The sequence below is a fragment of the Pelophylax lessonae genome (genome assembly GCF_965119305.1).
Source record: "Pelophylax lessonae genome assembly, chromosome: 4".
NCBI lineage: Eukaryota > Metazoa > Chordata > Amphibia > Anura > Ranidae > Pelophylax > Pelophylax lessonae.
The window spans coordinates 305,949,752-305,975,655 of record NC_138771.1 but is presented as its reverse complement, the minus strand read 5'-3'; the positions used below and the strand labels follow the sequence as shown (position 1 = coordinate 305,975,655).

The window sequence follows — 25,904 nt, the reverse complement described above, 5'->3', positions numbered from 1 at the left end:
TCAAAAATGTCAGTTAGGGGTCCGATCTGCCCGCCGCAATGTTGCAGTCCCGCTAAAAATCTCAGATCACCGCCATTACTAGTAAAAAATAAATACAACATAAATCTTTCCCCCAGTTTGTAGACACGATAACTTTTGCGCAAACCAACCAATATACGCTTATTTTGATTTTTTTTTAACAAAAAATATGTAGCAGAATACAAATTGGCCTAAAAGAATGAAAAAAATTGATTTTTTAATTTTTTAGTGGGAATGTTATATAGCAGAATGTGAAAAATCAATATTTTTTTTTCCAAATTGTTGCTCTTTTTTTGTTTATAACGCAATAAATAAAAACCACACAGGTGATCAAATACCACCAAAAGAAAGCTCTATTTGTGGGAAAAAAGGACATTCATTTTTTTAGGGTACAGCGTCGCAGGACCGTGCACTTGTCCTTTAAAGTAATGGAGTCCTGAATCACAAAAAAATGGCCTGGTCATTAGGGGTGAAAATCTTCCAAGGCTGCAGGCATGGTACAGGAGCTGCAGGGGCTGCGGGGGTTGTGGGCATGGTGCAGGGGCTGCAGGGGTTGCGGGCATGGTGTAGGGGCTGCGGGGGTTGCGGGCATGGTGCAGGGGCTGCGGACATGGTACAGGAGATGCAGGCATAGTGCAGGGGCTGCATACATGGTACAGGAGATGCAGGGGCTGCAGACATGGTATAGGAGATGCAGGGGTTGCGGGCATAGTGCAGGGGCTGCAGACATGGTATAGGAGATGCAGGGGTTGTGGGCATAGTACAGGAGATACGGTGCTGCGGGCATGGTACACTCGATGCAGGGCTGTGTGAGCAGCATGGTACACTCGATGCAGGGCTGTGTGAGCAGCATGGTACACTCAATGCAGGGCTGTGTGGGCAGTATGGTACACTCAATGCAGGGCTGTGTGAGCAGCATGGTACACTCAATGCAGGGCTGTGTGGGCAGCATGGTACACTAGATGCAGGGCTGTGTGGGCAGCATGGTACACTCAATGCAGGGCTGTGTGGGCAGCATGGTATACTCAATGCAGGGCTGTGTGGGCAGCATAGTACACTAGATGCAGGGCTGTGTGGGCAGCATGGTACACTCAATGCAGGGCTGTGTGGGCAGGATGGTACACTCAATGCAGGGCTGTGTGGGCAGCATGGTACACTCAATGCAGGGCTGTGTGGGCAGCATGGTACACGAGATTCAGTGCTGCGGGCATGCCATGGTACAGGAGAATCTCCTGTACCATGCCCGCAGCACCTGCTGTGGAGGAGTCTCACCTACCTTGAGACGCCTTCCATTTAAAAATGGCGCCGCCCGGCGCCATTACGTCACCACGCATGCGCCGCCTACCCGGAAATAGCCGAGCGTGTTCGGCTTTCCGAGCGGCGGCGGCGCATGCGCAGTGCACATGTCGGGCCGGCCGCGGCCATTTTTTTTTTTTTTAGGTTTTAGCGGCAGATCGGGGGTTTCTTTTCATGCGGGGGCGGCTTTTTTGCCGCCCCCCACAAAGTGCCGCCCTAGGTAGGGCATCACAGTAGAATATCACAGCTTTGAGTCTGCTGGTGCTGCTGATATCATATCCAAAATGGCTTGTGTCCAGCAGTAATCTCAGGGCCTTTGGATGGCTGCACAAGGAAAGCTTTTATGGGTAAATAACATGCATAAAATACATTGAATGCACATTTCAAACTTATCAGAAGATTTTGTGGAAATGAACCATCTGTCAAAAGAATCAGTCAGCCTTTCTCAACCTTTTTCTTCAGAGGAACTCTTGAGATATTTTTTTTTTAGATCTCAGGGACCCCCTGATAAAAGCAGTTTATTGGGGATCTAGGCTAAAAATGCAACTTTCCATTGGTGGTCAGAGGGAAGAATACCACATTTTCATACAGCTAAAAATATCAAGAGCGTCATGCAGCTGGCTCTGAAACTGTGCATCCTTGAATGAAATGTCAATCATCCACAGCTCAACCAACCCCTAGCAACCTCTAGAGGAAGATTAGGGTTCCACTGAACCCTAGTTGAGGCTGGCTGCTTTAAGTAATTAGGCAGAGGGTAGGAAATTAATTATGAAAATTTCTCTATGAAGCACCTCTCCAGTGTTCTTGGGCATATGTCCTGGTTTCAGCCTCCTAGGGGGGGCATGTATACCCTTTGGCTATTGTGATTCCAGTCTATATGCATGGTTTGCTGTGTTTGTATTTCTTAGAAAAAGGAGGACATAGCTTCCTTAGATGTAAACCTTATGTGAAGACATTTAGTTTACAATAGTACTGTGTATAATACATTTTTTAAAATTACAAAACTTGTTTTCACCTTATTTTTTATTGTTTGTTAAACGTGATAATAATGATTTCCTGCAGCCTTTTGCAGCCATTTTTTCCCTGACGTGTCTGGTGTGTTCCTTGGCCTTCATGATGCTGCTTGTTCACTAAGGTTCCCTAACAAACCTCTGAGGGCTTCAAAGAACATCTGTATTTTTACTGAGATTGATTTACACACAGGTGGACTCTATTTACTAATTTGGTGACTTCTGAAGGCAATTGGTTCCACTAGATTTTAGTTAGGGGTATCAGAGTAAAGGGGGATGAATGCAAATGCACGCCACACTTTACAGATATTTATTTGCAAAAAAAGATTTAAAACCATGTATCAATTTCCTTTCACTTCACAATTATGTGCCACTTTGTGTTGGTCTATCACATAAAATAAAAAAAAAAATACATTTAGGTTTTTGGTCGTAACATGACAAAATGTGGAAAATTTCAAAGAGCATGAACACTTTTTCAAGGCACTGTATATATATATATATATATATATATATATATATATATATATATATATATATATATATAAAGAGAGAGAGAGAAATGTAGAACCCTTCTAGGTAGGTGCTAGAGAGAGCATAGTTTTGGATCCTGTCTGCTTACCAGAAGGATTACCAGGTAAATCTATATTTTTCTCTGCCTACCAGAGAGCAGGATCTGCTAATGATGTCTGCTCAATGTGCTTAGGTGCAACGCAGTTTGTCTGCAGTGGTCCAATAGGGAGGCATATGGAATACTGTATAAATGCTAGGAGCACATGTGCACGGGGCCTTTCAGCTGGAGAGCGGAGTCCTGGATGGAGGGGGCGGCTGCCTCCCCCTCTGTAGAAGTTGCCATGCAGCCTCAGGTAGTCAACCTGAGGGCCTAAAGAGCTAGAGAGGAACCGAACCTGCATGTCTTGAAAAGCTGGCTGGAAGGGAGACACTGGAAGGATCCGATTCTGCATACAGCGAGTACAGATCTGTGTCAAGGAGCTGACCTGAGGGGTGGCCATCCCTGGAGCTAGAAGAGTCAGTGGACGAGTGTTAGTAAAGGGGATGCTAGAGAGTAGCCTGAAGATAATGTAGTTTACCAAGTCTATTGCTGGAGAGAGAGCCAGGAGACTTAACCCTTTCCATACACATGGCAGTATGGTCAAAGCAGTGTAACTGCTTCCACAAGCAACCTGATGGGGCCAAGTGAGAGTTGTCCTCATCATATGTATATAGTTCCAGTTGGAGTATCCTGCTATTCCCTTCTCCCATCCAAGTTCCACAATAAATACCAAAATTAAAACCCCTGGACTGTTTATTGAGTGAGGAGCCATTGGGAGTAAGGATTAATGTGTGAACTGTACCCTAAGTGACTGTCTGCTGGTAATCAGAGGAGGCCCACCAAGTCATCATACAGCAAGCCCTACGGAGACAGTGCTATATATATATCTATTTATATACTGTATATCTATTGTATGCTCTTTTCCTGTTATGTTGCAGAAGTATGAAAGCTGGTTTAATCAGGAAGAGGAATTATTCATTCTGTTAGTGTTAAAACACAACTCTTGGTGATAAAACATTTTAAAGTGTAAGGGGCAGAACTGGTAAATACAGATTTCATTTTGGCATCTAGCCCAGTACCGTATTCTTTCAGAGAATTCCAAATCTGTTTATACAAAGTAGACACCAGTTAATGAGTAATCTGTGGATCTGCTGGATGCATAGAGCTGTATGTGGCTTTCAGAGAAACAGCAATCTCATTTCTACACGTAAGAGCTCACATGTACCTTTTTTGTGTTTATGGCAGCATGGAACGCATTGGCTTGTGCTGAAAAGCCACTTAAGGTAAGTGATAGCATATATTCCATCAATTACATATATTTTATATGTTTTTTTTTTTTTAATACGTTTTTGAAAAATGTGGCAGGTCAAACTTTTTTAAATTGTTCTCCAAAGTAAAATGTATTTTTTTTTCCTGAAAAATATGTCATTTTTTACATAAAGTTGTTTATGGTTTGTTTTGTTGAAGCTGGTGATAAACAAGTATATCTTGTAGACAATAATGAAGTCTGTCCATCCTAAAACTGATTTTGCTCCGGTGGCAACCCACATTGACGAATGTCCCAAGCTCCTGTGATTTTCTGTTCACCCCATGTGCCCTCATATCGTCATTCCCTTTTCTGAGAATGACTCGAGACATGTTTCAATTTATTTCCAGATTGCTGATAAATGCCTTCAACAGGCATAGGAACAGAAATATTTTCCTGCTGTTTTATTATTGGATCTGTTGCTACAAAAAGCTTTGTGCATTGTTATTTGTTCAGTAGTTCGATAACATAACCAGGTTACTGGCAAGCCTATCAGCATGCAATTAATCTGTAGAACATAATGCTTTTTTAAAATAATTAGATCTTCAAAGACCTCTCTCTAGTGATCCTACCTCTATGCAGTTTCTGCTATGGAGTGCGAAAACAAAGGTGAAAAAACTGTGCCTTTTCACCACTGATTACTGAGCAACGGCAACACAAATGTTAAAAAGTAATAGCGATTTCCACATGGTCATGGTCAGGAATGGTGGTGCCTAGATTTCTTGCCTATCACGGCTAAATTTTCTCATGTTTACCTAACTTTCGTTTTTTTTTATGCAACCCAACAAACATGATGGTGGGGTAATTGTCTTCTAAAAGTCAAACCATTATCTATTTGTATGACTGTAAAAGGGATGTTACTCTGAAAGGCATGGAGACATAAACTGCTGTAAACAGTTATTTATTCTCCGTCTTTGTTAGTGCTATGGAAATAAATAAAAGTCATTTTGATTTAAACTGCCAAAAACACTATGATAAAATTGCATTAAATGATTGTATTTGTCAAATAAAAAAAGTAAAAGCAAAAATCAATAGCTAGTAAAGGGATAAAGGCGTAGTAAAGGGGTTATTAAAAGGTCTTTTGGACAACTTTATTTTATGTGAATCTTTTTATTTATGGTGCATAATTAGTTTATCCGCAAGTTTACAAACTGATCTTAACCACTTAAGCCCCGGAGGATTTGGCTGCTCAAAGACCAGGGCCTATTTTGCGATTCGGCACTGCATGACTTTAACGGACAATTGCGTGGCCGTGCAAAGCTGTACCCAAATGAAATTGACGTCCTTTTTTTCCCACAAACAGGGCTTTCTTTTGGTGGTATTTGATCACCTCTGCGATTTTTATTTTTTGCGCTATAAACAAAAAAATGCGTCAATTTAAAAAAGATAACGTTTTTCACATTTTTTTATATGAAATTCCCCCCAAAAAATTGTAAAAATCCAAATTTTTTAACATTTTAGGCCAATTTGTTTTCTGCTCTCTATTTTTCGTAAAAAAAAATCGCAATAAGCGTATTTTGATTGGTTTGCGCAAAAGTTATTGCGTTTACTAACTAAGGGAAACATTTATGTCATTTTTATTGTTTTTTTTTTTTAACTAGGGAGTGCGACATTGCGGCGGACAGATCGGACCCCTGACTAACATTTTTGACACTTTTGGGGGTACCAGTGGCATTACTACAGTAATCAGTGCTATAAATATGCACTGTTACTGTAAAAATGACACTGGCAGGGAAGGGGTTAACTTTATTAGTGATCAAGGGGTTAAGTGTGTCCCTAGGGGCGTGATTCTAACTGTCAAGGGGCGTGGCTTGTGATGCAAGCACAGAGACATACGATCCTACATAGCAGGATCGTACAGTCTCTGCAGTTAGTCCAGGCCTTTGGGGTGTGCGAGCTGTGTGGCCGCACAGGGCGCCATGGGCAACAGGGGCGCCGTGCGGCCATCACAGCTCGCAAATGATGAGGCCGCACAGCGGGAGGTAAGCGGCGACCGCAGCCTGGAGAGGGTTAATACAGGCCGCCGCTTACCTCCTGCTGTGCGGCTGTACCTGTGTCTCTGAGTTCCGACTGTCTGCAGGGCTGAGCTGTGTATCTCACACACAGCTCAGCTTCAGGAACGCGAGAGGAGAGAGAGATAGATCGTCCTCCTCCCCTCTCCCCTCTCCCCTCTCCTCCTGGGTCTGCCCCGCCCACTCTCTCCGGGGATGTGTGGGCGGGAATTATAACACTACACAGAAGAAAAGCTGCAGCGTGAGCCTTCATCCTGGGGTAAGTAAGCTTACCCTCTCTCCTGCCCCAGTAACAAATGTAAGGGGAGCTCTGAAGTAAGGGGGGGGGTCTGTGGGGGGCTCTGATGTAAGGGGAGTCTGTGGGGGGCTCTGATGTAAGGGGGGGTCTGGGGGGGCTCTGATGTAAGGGGAATCTGTGAGGGGGGTCTCTGATGTAAGGGGGGTATGTGGGGAGCTCTGATGTAAGGGGGTCTGTGGGGGGCTTTAATGTAAGGGGGGGGGTCTGTGGGGGGCTCTGATGTAAGGGGGTTCTCTTATGTAAGGGGAGTCTGTGGTGGGCTCTGATGTAAGGGGGGTCTCTGATGTAAGGGGAGTCTGTGGTGGGCTCTGATGTAAGGGGGGTCTGTGGGGGGCTCTGATGTAAGGGGGTCTGTGGGGGGCTCTAATGTAAGGGGGGTCTGTGGGGGGCTCTGATGTAAGGGGGTCTCTGATGTAAGGGGGGTCTGGGGGGGTCTCTGATGTAAGGGGAGTCTTTGAGTGGGGGTCTCTGATGTAAGGGGGGTCCGTGGTGGGCTCTGATGTAAGGGGGGTCTGTGGGGGGCTCTGATGTATGGGGGGTCTGGGGGGGCTCTGATGTAAGGGGAGTCTGTGAGGGGGGGTCTCTGATGTAAGGGGTGCTGTGGTGGGCTCTGATGTAACGGGGGTCTGTGGGGGGCTCTAAAGTTAGGGGGGTCTCTGATGTAAGGGGGGTCTGTGGGGGGCTCTGATGTAAGGGGAGTCTGTGAGGGTCTCTGATGTAAGGGGGTCTGTGGGGGTCTCTGATTTAAGGTAGGTCTGTGGGGTGGGGGGTCTCTGATGAAAGGGGGGTCTGTGGGGGGTCTCTAATGTAAAGGGGGCTCTGAGGGTCTCTGATGTAAGGGGGACTTTGTGGGGGTCTCTGATGTAAGGGGAGTCTGTGGGGGGTCTATGATGTAAAGGGGGCTCTGTGGGGGTCTCTGATGTAAGGGGGGCTCTGTGGGGGTCTCTGATGTAAGGGGAGTCTGTGGGGGGGACTTAGATGTAAAGGGGGCTCTGTGGGGGGTCTCTGATGTAAGGAGGGGCTCTGAGGGGCTCTGATGTAAGGGGGACTCTGTGGGGGTCTCTGATGTAAGGGGGGCTCTGAGGGGGGTCTCTGATGTAAGGGGGTCTGTGGGGGGTATCTGATGTAAAGCTGGCTCTGTGGGGGGTCTCTAATGTAAAGGGGGCTCTGAGGGTCTCTGATGTAAGGGGGACTCTGTGGGGGTCTCTGATGTAAGGGGAGTCTGTGGGGGGTATCTGATGTAAAGGGGGCTCTGTGGGGGGTCTCTGATGTAAGTGGGGCTCTATGGGGGTCTCTGATGTAAGGGGGGCTCTGAGGGTCTCTGATGTAAGGGGGGGCTCCGTGGGGGGTCTCTGATGTAAGGGGGGTCTATAATGTTAAGGGGGGCTAAGTTATTAGTAAACATAAAAAAGTTCCAAGAAAAGTCCAATGAAGTGCCAAAAAGGTGCAATAAAATGTGCAAAAAAGTGCAAATAAATATTTATGGTGACAAAGCTGCTTTCACCAATCACCCCAAACTGACTCACCAGACTTAAATAAAAGCCTATGTATTTTATGGAATCACGCTATGTTGATTCATTTTTTGCACATTGTAGAGGTTATGAATATTTAATTGTTATTTATCTAGTAGTGGTATATTATATGTATACTGTAGTAGCCATGCAGATTTAATTATTATTTTGCACTGTGCACTTTTTACAACAGAAACAGATTTGGGTGACATATTTATATATCATTTTAGGGTAAATGCTATTTTTGTGCTGTTTTTTTCGCCTGTTTTTATCTTGCTGCTGCACCCACTTGGAGTCAATTAGCAGCAAGTATACTCTTAAATAGTTTTTCAATAGATACAGCCATGTTTAGGGGGGTGCGAGAGGTGAAGATGGGGGGGGGGGCGCCACAGGATTAGCTCGCACAGGGCGCCTGAACACCTAAGGCCGGCCCTTCCAGTTACAGCAGGGAGAATGACAGGCGACTTTGTTTACATTAGCCGCCTGCCTTTCTCCCTCTCCAGCGGGAGATTGCGAGTGGCCGGCAGACATCGGAGTCGCCGGTCACACGCGCGGGGATGGCCGTGAAGGAGCGGGGCGGGAGCGCGTCTCCGGAGGCGCGCGCTCACCCCCTTCAGGCTCCTGGGCGAGCGACGTAGTACTATGTCGCTTTGCCCAGGAGGGGCTGACTGCCGCAGTAAATATACTGTGGGCGGTCGGCAAGCGGTTAAGTTAAAGATAAAGATCTTACTTTATAGTAAAGATTATTTTACTATAAAGTCTTTATGATAACAAATAACATCTTATCACAGGAAGCCTCAGGCTCTGTTCACATCTAGGTGTTTTTGGGCGATTTTCCGCTTTAAGCCTCAGCTCTAAAAACGCTCAACAAGACAAATTCCATTCATTTCAATAGCCCCTGTTCAGATCTGAGCGTTCTGTCGCCTTAAGCAAAACGTTAGTCGCTTAAAAAAGTACATGAGCTTCTTTATTGGCAGAATATAGGCGTTGTTTTTTTTTTTTTTCATTGGTCGCTTGTCAACCTAAAAACGCCTGCACAAAAACGCTGCAAAAATGCCTGTAAAACACCCGAAAAAAAACGCCTATAAAAATAGCAACGCCTAGATGTGAACGTAGCTTCAGTGATATTTACTTTTCTGAGCATACTGGGCTTTCTAATTAGAAAGTCCAGCATTTTCTGGTCATATTTTGATTGTGAATGATCTAAAAAAAGGAATTGGACTGTTCCCCTACACCAGCCTTTTTCTACCCTGGGGTGCCTTGAGGTTACTTTAGGGGTGCCTTGGCAAAATGCCTAAAAATTACCCAAAAATTTTATACAAGCCAGCGTGTGGATGAATATTGCCTTTTAGTTACAATAAGCCACAGGTTTTTATTGTGCACCATTACAACCTTATAGCTGCTGGCGTCCTAATGACCAATGTCATCATCAGTTGATATGGAAGATGTCAGTCGCCTGCACAGCATCCTTGTACCCCCTCTCTCGCCCCTCTCCATCAGCGTTGGGGTCACATTAGCTGAATGATGGGGAAAAACTGAGTAAGAAGAGAAACATTGGAGTACTAGTGAGGACCAGTTTGCAAAAGTGTATTTGCGTTTGAAGAATAAATCCCCTCTGACGTTGAGTATTTCACGTGTTTGGATGTTGCTGCATTATGTAAAACTATTAAAATAGTTTTTACATTTTAGAATGGGGGGTCTCGAGACTGTCCATCATTTTTAAATGGTGCCCCGAGATTTCCATGTTTTTTAAAGGGTGCCTTGACTGAAAAAAGGTTGAGAAACACTGCCCTACACTAATTCAGCTCTGCATGTGTTGTGAATAGACAATGGGATTGATTTACTAAAACTGGGGATTGCATGATCTGGTGCAGCTGTGTATGGTAGCCAATCAACTTTAGCTTGTTCGATTAGGCCCCTTTCACACAGGCGGACCGTTCAAATCCGCCTGTTGGTTTTTTTGGCGGATCTGAACGGTCCCCCCATGTATTCCTATGGGGCGTCGGATGTCAGCGGAGACATGTCCGCTGACATCCGACCCAATCCGATCCGTCAAATCTGGACGGATGGAAACCCTATTTTCCATCTGTCCAGCGGATCGGATGCGATCGGATGAGAACAGACCGACGGTCCATTCCCATCCGATTTCCCCCATAGAGATGCATGGGGAACTGACAGCTGTGTCTCCGCACACAGCGCAGAGACACAGCTGTCCTCCTGCTGCTGATCCCCCGCTGAGAAAAATGGAGTCCGTCCGACGGACGGATAGTGTGAAAGGGGCCTTAAGCTTTGACAAAAAAAAAATGATTGGTTTCTAATTCTATGCAGAGTTGCACCTGATTTTATACTCCCTGTTTTTAGTAAATCAACCCCAATAAACAGTAGGAGGCCAAATTACCTATGCAGTTCAGGCTGTTCACAGCATAACAAAAAAAATGACTGATGTAGTGAAAAACAGACCCCAGGACACAATTTTGAAAAATTAATGTAAAAAAAAATCATATTTACCTTACTAAAAACAATGTAAATTCCATTTAAAAAAACGATATAACTGTGTCAATCTACCTCTGAAGTACCTTCAAAGTGAACCTACCATTATCTTTTAAGTCTGCATGAATAAATACCTGTTTTGCCACATCATAGTGTAAGCACAATTCTCTCGTTGGACAGATAGGTTATTATTTCTAATAATCACAGTCGAGGTTCAGAGGTCTGTTTTGAACTTAAAAATGATGTGTTCATTTTTGCATTCTGTGAATTTAGCACAGTATTAAGCAGACAATACATTTATTGAAATTCGTCCGGTTCAGCAGGGACTGGCCAAATTTTAACCACTTGCCGACCGCTCACTGAGCTGGTACTGCGGCAAAGTGGCTCGTTATCGTCTTGCGACGTAGACCTACGTCACCAGATTCTCCCCTCTCTCTGCGGCGCGCACGCGCCGCCGGGGGCTCGCTCCCGCTGTATTCAGACACAGCGGGAGTCAGGCCAGGGGAGGAGAGGCGGTGATCACCGCCGCTCTTCCCCGATCGTCGGGGATCGAGTGAGGAAATCCGCCCACTTGTGTAAACAAAGCGGGCGGATCTCCTATGTGACAGACAGTCACAGATTACAGGATTCAGTATAGCTGAATCTGCGATCTGTGTCTGTGTCACACAGTCCCCTCCCCCCACACACGTCAGTAAGCATGAGGCATACATTTAACCCCTTGATCACCAATAAAATTAACCCCTTCCCTGCCAGTGTCATTATTACAGTAACAGTGCATATTTATAGCACTGATTACTGTAGTAATGTCACTGGTACCCCCAATAGTGTCAAAAATATCAGTTAGGGGTCCGATCTGTCCGCCGCAATGTCGCAGTCCCGCCCAAAAAAAAATCGCAGATCGCCGCCATTACTAGTAAAAAAAAATAAACAATAAAAATGACAAATATTTCCCGTAGTTAGTAGACGCCATAACTTTTGCGCAAACCAATCAAAATATGCTTATTGTGATTTTTTTTACCAAAAATATGTAGCAGAAAACAAATTGGCCTAAAATGTTAAAACATTTTTATTTTTACTTTTTTTTAAGAATTTAATATAAAAAAATTTGAAAAATATTGTTATTTTTTCAAAATTGTCCCTATTTTTTTGTTTATAGCGCAAAAAATAAAAATCGCACAGGTGATCAAATACCACCAAAAAAAGCTCTTTTTGTGGGAAAAAAAGGGTGTCAATTTCATTTGGGTACAGTGTCGAATGACCGCGCAATTGTCCGTTAAAGTCACGCAGTGCCGAATCGCAAAATAGGGCCTGGTCATTGAGCAGCCAAATCCTCTGGGGCTTAAGTGGTTAACTGCAGCCGCTGATCAGTGTATTCTGACTGCTGTTGCAGGTGCCGCTGTTGGAATACAATGTCCTCACAGGAAAGATTCCTCCACACTCAATGTGTGTATGGACAGCTTTTACCACTTGAGTACCATACTGTAATACCCCTTCCAGGCAATTTTTCGGTTTTCAGTGCTGTGATATTTGACTGACAATTACTCTGTTATGTAACACTGTACCCAAATGAGTTTTATATGTTTTTTTGCAAAAGATAGAACTTTTTTTGTGTGGCAGTATTGATCAACCACAGTTTTTTTTATTTTTTACTATAAAAAGGAAAAAAGACAAAACTAAAAAAAAAAAAAAACTGTGTCCTCTACTTTCTGTTAAAATAAAAATGTCAGAAATGTAAAAAACCCCAAAAATGACCCTTTTTTTGGAAAATAGATGCTCCAAGGCGATCCTATTTTTTGCCACTATTTTTAGAAATGAAGAAACATGCTGGTACTGAAGGGGTTAAACAAGGACCTTGAGAATGGTAATACATTAATATACAGGTCATACACAGAGGAAAGAGGCATTGAAGGGGTTAATGTACTGGATACAGTGGCAGGATGGAGGTGAAGGGGTTCATGTTCAAATGTGCAGGATATGGGAGGTGAAAGGGTTGTTATACAAGTCACAATGACACAGTGGGGATGATTTACTAAAAACTGGAGAGTACAAAATCTGGTGCAGCTGTGCATGGTAGCCAATCAGCTTCTAACTTCAGCTTGTTCAATTAAACACTTAAGCCCCGTACACACGTACCGATCGGCCGATTGTAGGCTTGTTAGTATGATGCTTCCGACAGCCGACAGCGCATTTTCGGCCGAACAGAATCTGTCGTGCAGGCATTAAAATTTTTGTTGGCCAACACCAGAACGGCCGATTGTTCGCCTGTCAGTACAGAATTCGGCCGACAATCAGCAGATTTGCAAGACTGGGCATGCTCAGAAAAGAAAAAAGACAAGGAAAGTTAACCATCACATGACATCACTTCTGCAGTCGGCTGTTGTTGGCCGACAAATTTCGTGTGCAGTCTTTTGCACTTTTCAGCCGACAGAACAGCAGCGGACAAAAGACGGCCGATCGTTCGGCCGACGATCGCTACGTATGTACGGGGCTTTAAGGTCTGCCCTATAGCAGTTTAACTGTTCAGGGCGGCACCTTTGTGCCGGATCACGTATATATATATATATATATATATATATATATATATATATATATGTGTGTGAATCAACATTTATGGGTAGGGGCGCAAATGCGTGCCGCCGCCAGCTCGCTCCCACTGTGATTACACACAGCGATAGCCTATCAGTGGGTACCAGGGACTCGATGTCTGCCGGCATCCACCAATCATCCTGCAGAGAGACAGAATGGCTGTCTGCCTATGTAAACAAGGCAGATTGCCTTTCTGACAGGAGGGAAGGCATGGATCGTGTGTTCCTGCAAAGCAGGGACCAGGATTCATGTCTTCCCCTAGTAAAAGCACCTCCCACAGTTTAGTAAAACACTGGCTAGGGTTACAGTTAACCCTTTGATCGCCCCTGATGTTAGCCCCTCCCCAGCAAATGTCATTAGTACAGTGACAGTGCATATTTTTAGCACTGGTGTGTCATCCACAAGAAAGATATTCTCTGTGAAAGAACAGCGCTTGCTTATGAAAACATAAACAATGCGACATATGCTTACATGATCCAAATAAACTTGCTCAACAATCATGCACAAATTAAAACAAAATAGGTGAAGTCCAAATATGATAATAGATTGCTTAATTTCCGATGATCCTATGTGGCATCCACTGTACAAAGTTCTGTCAAACCCCAGGACCACCAACTATGGGGGGGACATTGGGACCCAGGTGGAGAATTATCCTTGGTCGCACAGACCACCTAAGCCTTTATTGACCCCTTTTTGTTATATGACAAGGAGGGTCAACAACATCTGGTGAGTGGGGATCTTCACTTATCTCTGCAAATGGTGTTTAACCACTTGCCGACCAGCCACCGCAGATATACGGCAGCAGGTTGGCAGGTTCCCGCGAATCTCTGTACCTATACGGCGCTTTGGGGGAGCGATCGAGGGGCCACGCGTGCCCATTCGCCAGTAAAGGAGCTGATCCGCGGGGGCCAGCGGGCGCGATTGCCACCGGGCTCCCGCGATTGCTCCCTGTAAAGAGAGAACAGTGGTCTCCTGTTGTAAACACGGCAGACCGCTGTTCTGTCAGCAATCCACACAGGGCTCCTGTGTTCATCCTATTTAGGAACACAGGTCCCTGTGTTGTTTCAAAAAGCCCATCCCCCTCATAGTTAGAAAATACCCTCTAGGCATATATTTAACCCTTTTATCGCCCCTGGGTTAACCCTTTCCCTGCCAGTGTCATTAGTACAGTAACAGTACAGTAACAGTGCATATTTTTTAGCACTGATTACCGTAGTAATGTCACTGCCCCCCCCCCAAAAGTGTGCAAAATGTCAGTTAGGTGTCCGATCTGTCCGCCAGAATGTCGCAGTCCCGCCATAAATCGCTGATCGCTGCCATTACTAGTAAAAAAGAAAAGGACATAAATCTTATCCCTAGTTAAAAAACAAATCAAAATATGCTTATTGGGATTTTTATAAATATATAGCAGAATACATATTGGCCTAAAATTATGAAAAAAATAGATTTTTAATTTTTTTTTCTATATTGGAAATGTTATATAGCAGAAAGTACAAAACCTTTTTTTTTTCAGAATTGTCGCTCTCTTTTTGTTTATAGCGCATAAAAAAAAAAAAATTGCAGAGGTGATAAAATACCACCAACAGAAAGCTCTATTTGTGGGGAAAAAAGGACATAAATTTTATTTGGGTACAGCGTCGCATGACCGCGCAATTGTCAGTTAAAGTCACGCAGTGCCGCATCGCAAAAAAATGGCCTGGTCATTAAGGGGGAAAATCTTTTGGTCCAGAAGTGGTTAAGGCTCACACTGAGATATTTGCCAGTCACGGTGAGTATCACGCGGCAAAAGCTTACAAGTTTGACAGAACTTTGTTCAGTGGATGCCACATAGGATCATTGGAATTAAGCAATCTATTATCACTATTTGGACTTTACCTATTTTTATTTAATTTGTGCATGATTGTTGAGTTGTGCATTTTATTTGGATTATGTAAGCATATTATTAATGTTTTGATAAGCAAGCACTGTTCTTTCACAGAGAATATCTTACTTGTGGACCACACACCATTTCTTAACCAACAGGTTTGGAACAGCAGCTGCAAATTGTATTTTATTATACAGTTTCACAGGTGGCGTGAGTGTATATATATTATTTTCATAATTTTAGCACTGATCACTGTACTGTAATATTGTGGAGAACATTCTGACACTAACTGACACTTTTAACACTTTGTGGGGACCAGTGACATTGTATTAGTGTCACTGGTCCCCAAAAAGTATTAAAAGTGTCAGTTCCGTGTCAGAATGTTCTCCACAATATTACAGTTCTGCTATAACTCGCTGATTGCGGCCATTACTAATAAAAAAAATAAACAAAAATATATGAAAAATATCCCACAGTTTGTAGACGCTATAACTTTTGCACAAACCAATCAATATACACTTATTGGGATTTTATTTTACCCAAAATAGGTAGCAGAATACATATTGACCTAAACTGATTAAGAAATTCGATATTTTTTCAGGTTTTTTTTGTTAATGGATAGGTTTTATAGCAGAAAGTAAAAAATCTTTCCCCGAGTTTGTAGGCGTGAAAACTTTTGTGCAAAGCAATCAAAATACGCGTATTGAGATTTTTTTTTTTTACCAAAAATATGTAGCAGAATGCAAATTTTTTAAATATTTCTTTTTTTTTTTTTGGGAATGTTATAAAGCAGAATGTGAAAAATATTGTTTTGTTTTCAAAATTATCTGTATTATTTTTATTTCTAGGCGCAAAAAATAAAAAAGCACAGAGGTGATCAAATACCCCTAAAAGAAAGCTCTATTTGTGGGAAAAACTGACGTAAACTATATTGTCGCACGACTGCACAACTGTCAGTTAAAGTAACGCAGTGCCGTACTGCGAAAAATGACCTGGTCATAAAGGGGGGTAAATCTTCCAGGGCTCAAGTGCTTAAGATATGGAATATCTCCCTTTTGAGACAGCAGAGATGCCGGCAGCACATTGTACTCCATACACTCAGCTTTGCTGCTGAAAACAAGCAGAAAGTCATGTACTCAGCTGACCTTGAACTCTCCCCTACATTTTATTGCTAGCACTCTACCTGTGTAAAAGGGCTGGGTCACGGAGAGGTATCCCAGTTTGTATGGGAAAAAGACCTTTCCAAAGACTTTGCTGCTAACAAGACCTATAGAACCATTAAGAAGCAAACAGTAGCTTTAATGTGGAAACTATTACCATCCTCATCCATGCACTAAATATTACTGATTTGTTAACTATAGTAGAGCCAGACCAGCTAATGTTTGTCCTATGTAGACCATTTTTTTTTATTTGAACAGACTGAGCATTGCCGGATTAAACCTGGCTCCATCTAGGGCTTACTGGCATGATGATGCTCTTTCTTGCACAACAAAATTATTGACCAAACACCTTTTGGCCCTGTCCGCCCACTATATGATCATTGCCACAGAAAATATAACTAGTCAAACGTGAAAAGAAATAACTTTTTTTTTTTTTGCACAAAATGAGAAACACATCGAAAATATTTAATGCTGAAGTTGAATTTTCATATATTTTGCCTGTGCTGGTTCTTCCCTGATCCCTTCATCAGGGGGCTAGTAAGTTTTTTAGTACATTTTTCCATTTTCATTGCATACCTTATTTTAGACCCAGTGAAATCATCACTGTGTTTCTGTGCTTCTCTATGCAATGCATGCAGACCATTACAGGTGGGAGAGGGACCGGTGTTGTACATACAGTGGGTACGGAAAGTATTCAGACCCCCTTAAATTTTTCACTCTTTGTTATATTGCAGCCATTTGCTAAAATCATTTAAGTTCATTCTTCTTCCTCATGAATGTACACATAGCACCCCATACTGACAGAAAAACACAGAATTGTTGACATTGTTGCAGATTTATTAAAAAAGAAAAACTGAAATATCACATGGTCCTAAGTATTCAGACCCTTTGCTGTGATATATTTAGCTCAGGTGCTTTCCATTTCTTCTGATCATCCTTGAGATGGTTCTACACCTTCATTTGAGTCCAGCTGTGTTTGATTATACTGATTGGACTTGATTAGGAAAGCCACACACCTGTCTATATAAGACCTTCCAGATCACAATGCATGTCAGAGCAAATGAGAACCATGAGGTCAAAGGAACTGCCTGAAGAGCTCAGAGACAGAATTGTGGCAAGGCACAGATCTGGCCAAGGTTACAAAAAGATTTCTGCTGCACTTAAGGTTCCTAAGAGCACAGTGGCCTCCATAATCCTCAAATGGAAGACGTTTGGGACGACCAGAACCCTTCCTAGAGCTGGCCGTCCGGCCAAACTGAGCTATCGGGGGAGAAGAGCCTTGGTGAGCGAGGTAAAGAAGAACCCAAAGATCACTGTGGCTGAGCTCCAGAGATGCAGTCAGGAGATGGGAAAAAGTTGTAGAAAATCAACCATCACTGCAGCCCTCCACCAGTCGGGGCTTTATGGCAGAGTGGCCCGACAGGAGCCTCTCCTCAGTGTAAGACACATGAAAGCCCGCATGGAGTTTGCTAAAAAACACCTGAAGGACTCCAAGATGGTGAGAAATAAGATTCTCTGGTCTGATGAGACCAAAATAGAACTTTTTGGCCTTAATTCTAAGCGGTATGTGTGGAGAAAACCAGGCACTGCTCATCACCTGTCCAATACAGTCCCAACAGTGAAGCATGGTGGTGACAGCATCATGCTGTGGGGGTGTTTTTCAGCTGCAGGGACAGGACGACTGGTTGCAATCGAGGGAAAGATGAATGCGGCCAAGTACAGGGATATCCTGGACAAAAACCTTCTCCAGAGTGCTCTGGACCTCAGACTGGGCCGAAGGTTTACCTTCCAACAAGACAATGACCCTAAGCACACAGCTAAAATAACGAAGGAGTGGCTTCACAACAACTCCGTGACTGTTCTTGAATGGCCCAGCCAGAGCCCTGACTTAAACCCAATTGAGCATCTCTGGAGAGACCTAAAAATGGCTGTCCACCAACGTTTACCATCCAACCTGACAGAACTGGAGAGGATCTGCAAGGAGGAATGGCAGAGGATCCCCAAATCCAGGTGTGAAAGACTTGTTGCATCTTTCCCAAAAAGACTCCTGGCTGTATTAGATCAAAAGGGGGCTTCTACTAAATACTGAGCAAAGGGTCTGAATACTTAGGACCATGTGATATTTCAGTTTTTCTTTTTTAATAAATCTGCAACAATGTCAACAATTCTGTGTTTTTCTGTCAGTATGGGGTGCTATGTGTACATTCATGAGGAAGAAGAATGAACTTAAATGATTTTAGCAAATGGCTGCAATATAACAAAGAGTGAAAAATTTAAGGGGGTCTGAATACTTTCCGTACCCACTGTAGCTTCCTGGAACATCGCAACACCCTGCCTCAGTACTCCTCCCAAGAGCTCTGGTCCAAGCAGTGAGATAGTTCTTGGGAAGAGTTATGCTGTGCCTTTTGAAAAGTCCTACATGCTTCATCTTTGTTGCAGTTTTCAAAACTAAAACTAAAACTAAAAATGCAAATGCCCACTGAAATAGATAAACGTGGCAAAAACACTTGGGAAAACCGACCTATGTTGCGTTTTTGGTGCATTTTTGAGCCACATGTCCAAATTTTACAGGTGCATGCTGTGTAATAGGCATCCAGAAAATGCACCAAAAACACGGAACACGTATATGCATTTTTACGTCATTTTTTCAACAGAGTAGCATTAAAGCAGCCTACGGCTAGGTTTACACTAGTGCGGGCCGTGCGTCCCACGTTTAACTCTGGCATGGCAGCCCAATCATTTGAATAGGCTGCTGTGCCGCATGAACCACACAAAAAAGGTGCATTTTTGACCATATGTTTTCCCTGTGGTTCCTGCACCAGCACTGTGGGCTGCGGGTGGTTGGGGGTGCAGGAATCTATGAGATTCCCACGCAACTGGAACACACAGTTTGGGCTAGTGTGGACTTAGCTTAAAGTGGAGTTCCATCCAAAGGTGGAACTTCTGCTGATTTAACGGTACCTGTTTTTGACACCAAATCACCATGATTCTGCCCACTATTCCGAATCACTGAAGATGGCGGGACGCCGGCGCAATTCCTGTCACTTCCAATGGCACTTTTGCCGTGGTTGTCGCCCGAGGAATCACCGTAAAATCGCGCAAACAGAATCGTGGGACGCCTGTCGCCCAAAGAAAAGTACAAGAACTTCTTTTGGGTGACAGACGTCCCACGATTCTGTTTGTGTGATTTTACCGTGATTCGTCCGGTGACAATCATGGCAAAGTCGTGCCACGTTTGGGGTGCCATTGGAAGTGACGGAAATTGCATGTTTGTCCCACGATTTGCCATGATTCGCAATGGCGGGCAGAATCGCGCCGATTCTTCCGGTGATCCAGGACGCCAATATGTGAACGGAAAAAAATTATCAATAAAAAAATCAGTGCAGCACTCAACACAAACAAACACCTAACAGTATATATGGAGAGTCCCATGCAGTGATATAAGTGCTCCAAAATATTGCTCTTGAGTGATCAGGTGCCAGAGTTCCTCCACCAATATTGCAAGCCTCTCACCTCAAAGGGTGACCCCTGAATTAACAGATAGGTCTAAACACGCTTGTGGCCTTTAAGGTAGATAGAACTCTCCAGCATGGATCCCCGCAGGAGCCGGACATATCCAAGACAGGAACAGACCATTAGAAGATACCACGTCCTTCCAGGTAAACCACTCCAGGACTCCCCAACAGGTATCATATAACATAAAACATACATATATATAGTGCTCTCTGTTTGTGAATAAAATGCTTTAATAAAGTAAAAGAGGCTTACATAGACAGCACTGTAACCCAGTGCAAGGAGATGCTAGCGTATGTGCACAAACATCCGCTGAAGAAGTCCTGCCCACGGGACTCTATGTAAGCCTCTTTTACTTTATTAAAACATTTTATTCACAAATGGAGAGCACTATATATATGTTCTATTTTATATGCTACCTTTTGGGGAGTCCTGGAGTGATTTACCTGGAAGGATATGGTATCTTCTTATGGTCTGTTCCTGTCTTGGATATGTCCATCTCCATTGGGTATCCATGCTGGAGAGTTCTATCTGCCTTAAAGGCAACAAGCGTATTTAGACCTATCTGTTAATTCAGGGGTCGCCCTTTGAGATGAGAGGCTTGCAATATTGGTGGAGGAACTCTGGCACCTGATCACTAAAGAGCGATATTTTGGAGCACTTATATCACTGCATGGGACTTTCCATATATTCTGTTAGGTGTTTGTTTGTGCTGAGCGCTGCACTGATTTGTATTGATAATTTTTTTCTGAGATTTGATATTTTGACCCTGAGTGTTCAGCTGATGGTAATTTTTTTAGAGTTATTGTTTTGTGCTGATTTAATTTATCATTTGTGGTAATCTGTGAATGGAGCCTAAGGGAAAAGTAAGAAAGACAGGTACAACAAGAAAGATTAGGAGAGAGTAAAGGCCCGTACACACGATAAGAAAATCTGAAGGGAAAATTCGTTCGACGACCGATCTGTCGATTTTCGGATTGTTAGTATGGTGCTTTCGACAGCCAACTCCGACTTTTCGGCTGACAAAATCCTGACGTGCAGGCTATAAAATTTTTGTCGTCCGTAATACAACGTCCGATTTTCGTCTCATTAGTACAGTTTTCGACGGAAAAAAATCTTAAGTGCAAAGACTAGGCATGCTCAGAGACGAAAGAACACATACAAAGCAATCCAACACATGACATCACTTCTGAAGTAGAATTCTGTCGTACGGGAAAATTCGTATGAAAATAACCTCTTCACTTTCCACATCAGACTAGCATGCCACAAAAGACGGACGAGCGGTCGGCGGAAATTCGTAGCGTGTGTACGGGAAAGAAAGAAAGAAAGAAAGGGAGATCTGGTCTCTAATGTCTATTGTCTTTTATTAGGCTTCCCATTAAGTCTTCTTCCAATTAACTCTCTTTCATCTTTAATTATCTTTTTTCAGTTGGAGCAGCAATTATGAAATGCTACAAGGCATAAATCATAACCCAAAATAAACCCGACATGTGTAATATATAAAGGGAAAATATATTGCCTGTTTCTAATGATTTTTGCAGTAGCTTCAAAAAAACCGCAGATATGACTTTTTACATTTTTACATGCTTACTCTCCCATAATGATGATGGTTTATTAAATCTACATATTTATAGATTTGTTTTTACATTACCGTCTGAACAGCTGCTGAGATAAGATCTGTGCGGATGAGATGCGTGGATCAGAAGACAGTCAGCCTGCGTCCTGATCCGTACACCCTAGGATGCATGGGAAGATCTGTCCAGGTCCAGTCAGCCGCATATCATTGACTTGAACAGGCTGCCTGCATTGGTTTGAATGCAACACCTGTGCATCTTGTGCAGGTGAAAATAGCCCCTTTGCACAGGCATATGGTTCAGTATGCCTGTGTGAATGATGCCTAAAGCACAGCCACTGGGTAAGGCCTCTTTCACACGGGCGTTCCGTCCGTATATCACCCCATCCGTTTGCGGTTCTGTTCCGTTTTTTGGAACGGAACAGAACCCTATTTTTCTTCCGTTTAAAAAACAGGAAGGACGCAAAATTGGATGTCAGCGGTGTCATCCAGAGCAGAGTGTGCAATACAGGCCTTCTCAGACCGTCCAGAGCACTGTGTCCATTACAGGACTCCACAGACCACTGTCCAGAGCACTGTGTGCATTACAGGCCTCCTCAGACCACCGTTCAGAGCATTGTGTGCTTTACAGGCCTCCTCAGACTGTCCAGAGCAGAGTGCATTACAGCCCTGCTTAGACCATCCAGAGCACTGTGTGCATTACAGGCCTCCTCAGACCACCGTCCAGAACACTGTGCATTACAGGCCTCTTCAAACCGTCCAGAGCACTGTGCAGCATTTACAGGCCTCCTCAGACCATCCAGAGCACAGTGTGCAATACAGGCCTCCTTAGACCACACAGAGCACAATGCAGCATTTACAGGCCAACTCAGACCACTGTCCAGAGCACTGTGTTCATTACAGGCCTCCACAGACCACCGCCCAGATCACTGTGTCCATTACAGGACTCCACAAACCACCATTCAGAGCATTGTGTGCTTTACAGGACTCCTCAGACTGTCCAGAGCACTGTGCAGTATTTGCAATACAGACCTTCTCAGACCACCATCCAGAACACTGTGCATTACAGCCCTCCTTAGACCATCCAGAGCACTGTGTGCAATACAGGCCTCCTTAGACCATCCAGGGCACAGTGTTCAATACAGGCCTCTTCAGACCATCCAGAGCACTGTGCAGCTCTACAGGTCTCCTCAGGCCGTCCAGAGCAATGTATACATTACAGGCTTCCTCAGGCTATCCAGAGCAGAGTGTAAAATACAGGCCTCCTCAGCCCGTGCAGAGCACTGTGTCCATTACAGGACTCCACAGACCACTGTCCAGAGCACTGTGTGCATTACAGGCCTCCTCAGACTGTCCAGAGCACTATGCAGAATTTACAGGCCTCTTCAGACCATCCAGAGCAGAGTGTGCAATATAGGTATCCTCAGACCACCATCCAGAACACTGTGCATTACAGCCCTGCTTAGACCATCCAGAGCACTGTGTGCATTACAGGCCTCCTCACACCACCGTCCAGAACACTGTGCATTACAGGCCTCCTCAAACCGTCCAGAGCACTGTGCAGCATTTACAGGCCTCCTCAGACCATCCAGAGCACAGTGTGCAATACAGGCCTCCTCAGACCACACAGAGCACAATGCAGCATTTACAGGCCTCCTCAGACCATCCAGAGCACTGTGTGCATTACAGGCCAACTCAGACCACTGTCCAGAGCATTGTGTGCATTACAGGTCTTCTCTGACCAACGTCCAGAGCACTGTGCAGCATTTCAGGCCTCCTCAGACCATCCAGAGAGCACTGTGCGCTATTACAAAGAAAAAGCATAAATAAAAACATGGTATTTTTGACTCCAGGAGTATATAAAGAATTCGTAAATTGTAGAGAAATGCCTAAACAATGCATTACAATTTAACTAAACCCATTCGATTTTATTAGACTAAAATTATATTAGTCGACTAAAATGTACTGGGGATTTTAGTCGACTAAATATGACTAAAACTAAAGCAATTTAGTTGACTAAAATGCGACTAAAAATAAACTGGCATTTTAGTCAAAACACTAAAACTAAAACTAAATTGAAATTTGACCTTAAAATTAACACTGCTTTTCAGTAGATTTTTTTCTAGAGGCAAATACTGTATATCTTTATTGTTTCACAACATAAAAAGAAAATATAAGACTGGTAGATTATATTTAGATGATATTTCAGTAAATGCTTGCAGTCACTCAGCAATTGCTCATTTATTCAGTGGAGATTTTGCACTGTTTTTCTCTTTTTTTTGCCAGTCTGCCTGCAGTGTTGACTCAGCATTAGATATGTAGACTGTGTGAAATCAAAACTTTTGGTGCAGAATAAGGCTGCTAGACCTAGTTTACACTTGTGTTTGGAGGGACAGTAAAAACAGGCGGTTGAGCCATGGTTTTGCTACTCCCCATTAAGCTGCAAAGGCAGCCAGATGGGGAGACACACATGCCATGGCCACAGAAAAAACGATACCCCCTATCGTGTTCATTGAAGCAGAGTTCCGGCCTCAAATACCCTTTTTAACAAAAAATAGCCCTATAACACTAATCCATCGCCCTTTACATAACCGCTATTCTCATACTTACAAGGTGTACAGTATTGGATTTTAGTCAAAATCTTACTTTTAAAAACGCTGTCTGAGCGCGGCCATCTTGGATGTGGGCATCTGAAGCCGCAGTGTAATCTGCTGTGTCCTTCTTCCTGATTCCAGGGAGTGTTCTGGGAGTTCTTCCTGATTCCAGCCTCCTGGGAGTGATGACAAACAGCTCCCAGGATGCAATGCAAAGGCGGAAGTGATGTAGGTGGCCGTGGCCACAGAGGGGGGAGAAGGAGGAAGTACAATCAAAAATTCCCTTGAAAATAAGGTAAGGGACCCCAGAAAAAAATTTAAAATGCCCAACCAATTGTTGATCAGCATAGCGAGCACTCCAGGAATCACTAAAGTTGCAAAATAGGCCGGAACTCCGCTGTAAGATGTACCGCACACGACACATTCAAGTGTGTGGGCTTTGCACAGCTAAAATAGACGTGAGAAGGCAACATTTTGCTTCAACCCCCCCCCCCCCAAGCCACCTGTTGAATACCCCCTGAAAATGGAATCAGTGCAGATCACTCTTCAAGGAGCAACGTAAGTGTAAACAAGCCCTTAGTAAAGGAGTTGAGCACTTTCACGCAATAAATTGTGTGCGAAAATTCTCAACGCCTTTGGTAAATCATCCCAAATGTGTCTTCGATATAGTTTCTGCTCATTAAAAGACCAACGATGTTAAAAACGTTTCTCAATGTATGACTAACGTTTGGATGTCACATAGAAAAATAAATATTTCATAGTAAAGGTCATACATGTTATCAGCTTGCTGTAGAGTTTATGATTAAATACCGTATGTTTTTTTAGCAATGATTCTATTCACAGAGATAGAAATGTTTCAGCTGGCTAGTAAATAAAAGCAGGATATACTGTACAGGCTAATTGGCGTTAAATAAACAATGTGTGACATCCATCATATGAATGTAATCAGTAACAAGTCATTCTAAGGAGTAAATATTACTTCACCAATGTGTAATAAGGACACAAAACTATTATTCTATTTACACATTATAGCTTTGTGAGCATGAGTTCAAAGCTGATGTTCTTCCTGCTTGTATTTGCTCATTTTATAACTGCATATTGTTGTGTAGTTCCATACATTTTGCTACTTGTGTACACAACTGTATTGTTTTTCCTGGTTTCCCATTGTCATATTCCTGTGTGGGAACATGCAGCTGCAACAAAGCTAAGGAGGCTGATGCTAACATCTCATATTAGATACTAGGGCAATATTTTTGTTTTACTGCTGTTTTCAAGGCTGTACCTACAATCATGAATCATTTAAAGCCCAAATGATCAGGTTAAATAAGCTAAGTATATTCATCGTGCATCAATACGAAAGATATCAAAGTCCTACACCTGGATTACTGTCACAACCTGAGTAGAAATGTTTGTCCAATGCTCACATGCTACAGAGAAAAACATTTACTCCTTGTGTGGAAGCAGTGGTCTTTCTGCAGAGGCCCCACATACCGTTGCTGACCCAGAGCTGGAACTCTCCAATCAGCAGGGAGCTTAAGTTTTGCTGATTGCAGAGCTATAATATAGCGCTTGCTGATATGTGCAGGAACTAACGGAATAAATATAAAATATATTCTATGTTTCTAAAATCAATAAAATGGGCTAAACCCCTAAAAATTACACATGTAAAAATAAACAAATAGTGAATGTGCCAATAATCAAGTCCAAAAAATTAATGTAATATCAAAGTGCAAAGTGATAAAAAAACAGTTCATAGGTGGCCCATTTGTGATTGCTCAAAAACAGCCAAAAAGAAAAAAAAGGGCAAGAATAAAAAGAGAGAAAAAAGTGCTGGTGCTTGGTATTAATTCCTCCAATGGGATAAAGTGTCCATTCATGCAAACACTGAGGGAAGATGTACACTCACTAGATACGGTGGGTCTCTACTACCTTACGGTAAAGGGACCATCAGAGCTTTATATGACCCTCCAGGTCTGGACAATAGCAACTGCTGGGCTCCTCTCCCTATTCAACCGGGATCCCCCAAGCGGGATGTGCGGGCTCTGTGTGGTTCCTCCGGTGGTGTTTAGGGAAACAAGAAGGAAGGCTCCAGATAGTGCCGTATCATTTAAAGCATATTTATT

The 25,904-nt window shown here is 43.3% G+C and overlaps 1 protein-coding gene across 1 annotated transcript in view; it reads left to right on the top strand.

The window, feature by feature from the left end:
- The first annotated feature begins 4,029 nt into the window (after positions 1-4,029).
- Positions 4,030-25,904, top strand: part of NR1H4 (nuclear receptor subfamily 1 group H member 4) — a 150,558-nt gene continuing 128,683 nt past the window's right edge. Inside the window, exon 1 of the mRNA XM_082254748.1 lies at positions 4,030-4,157. The gene's annotated coding sequence lies outside the window, so the exon portion shown is untranslated. The remainder of the gene's footprint in view (positions 4,158-25,904) is intronic.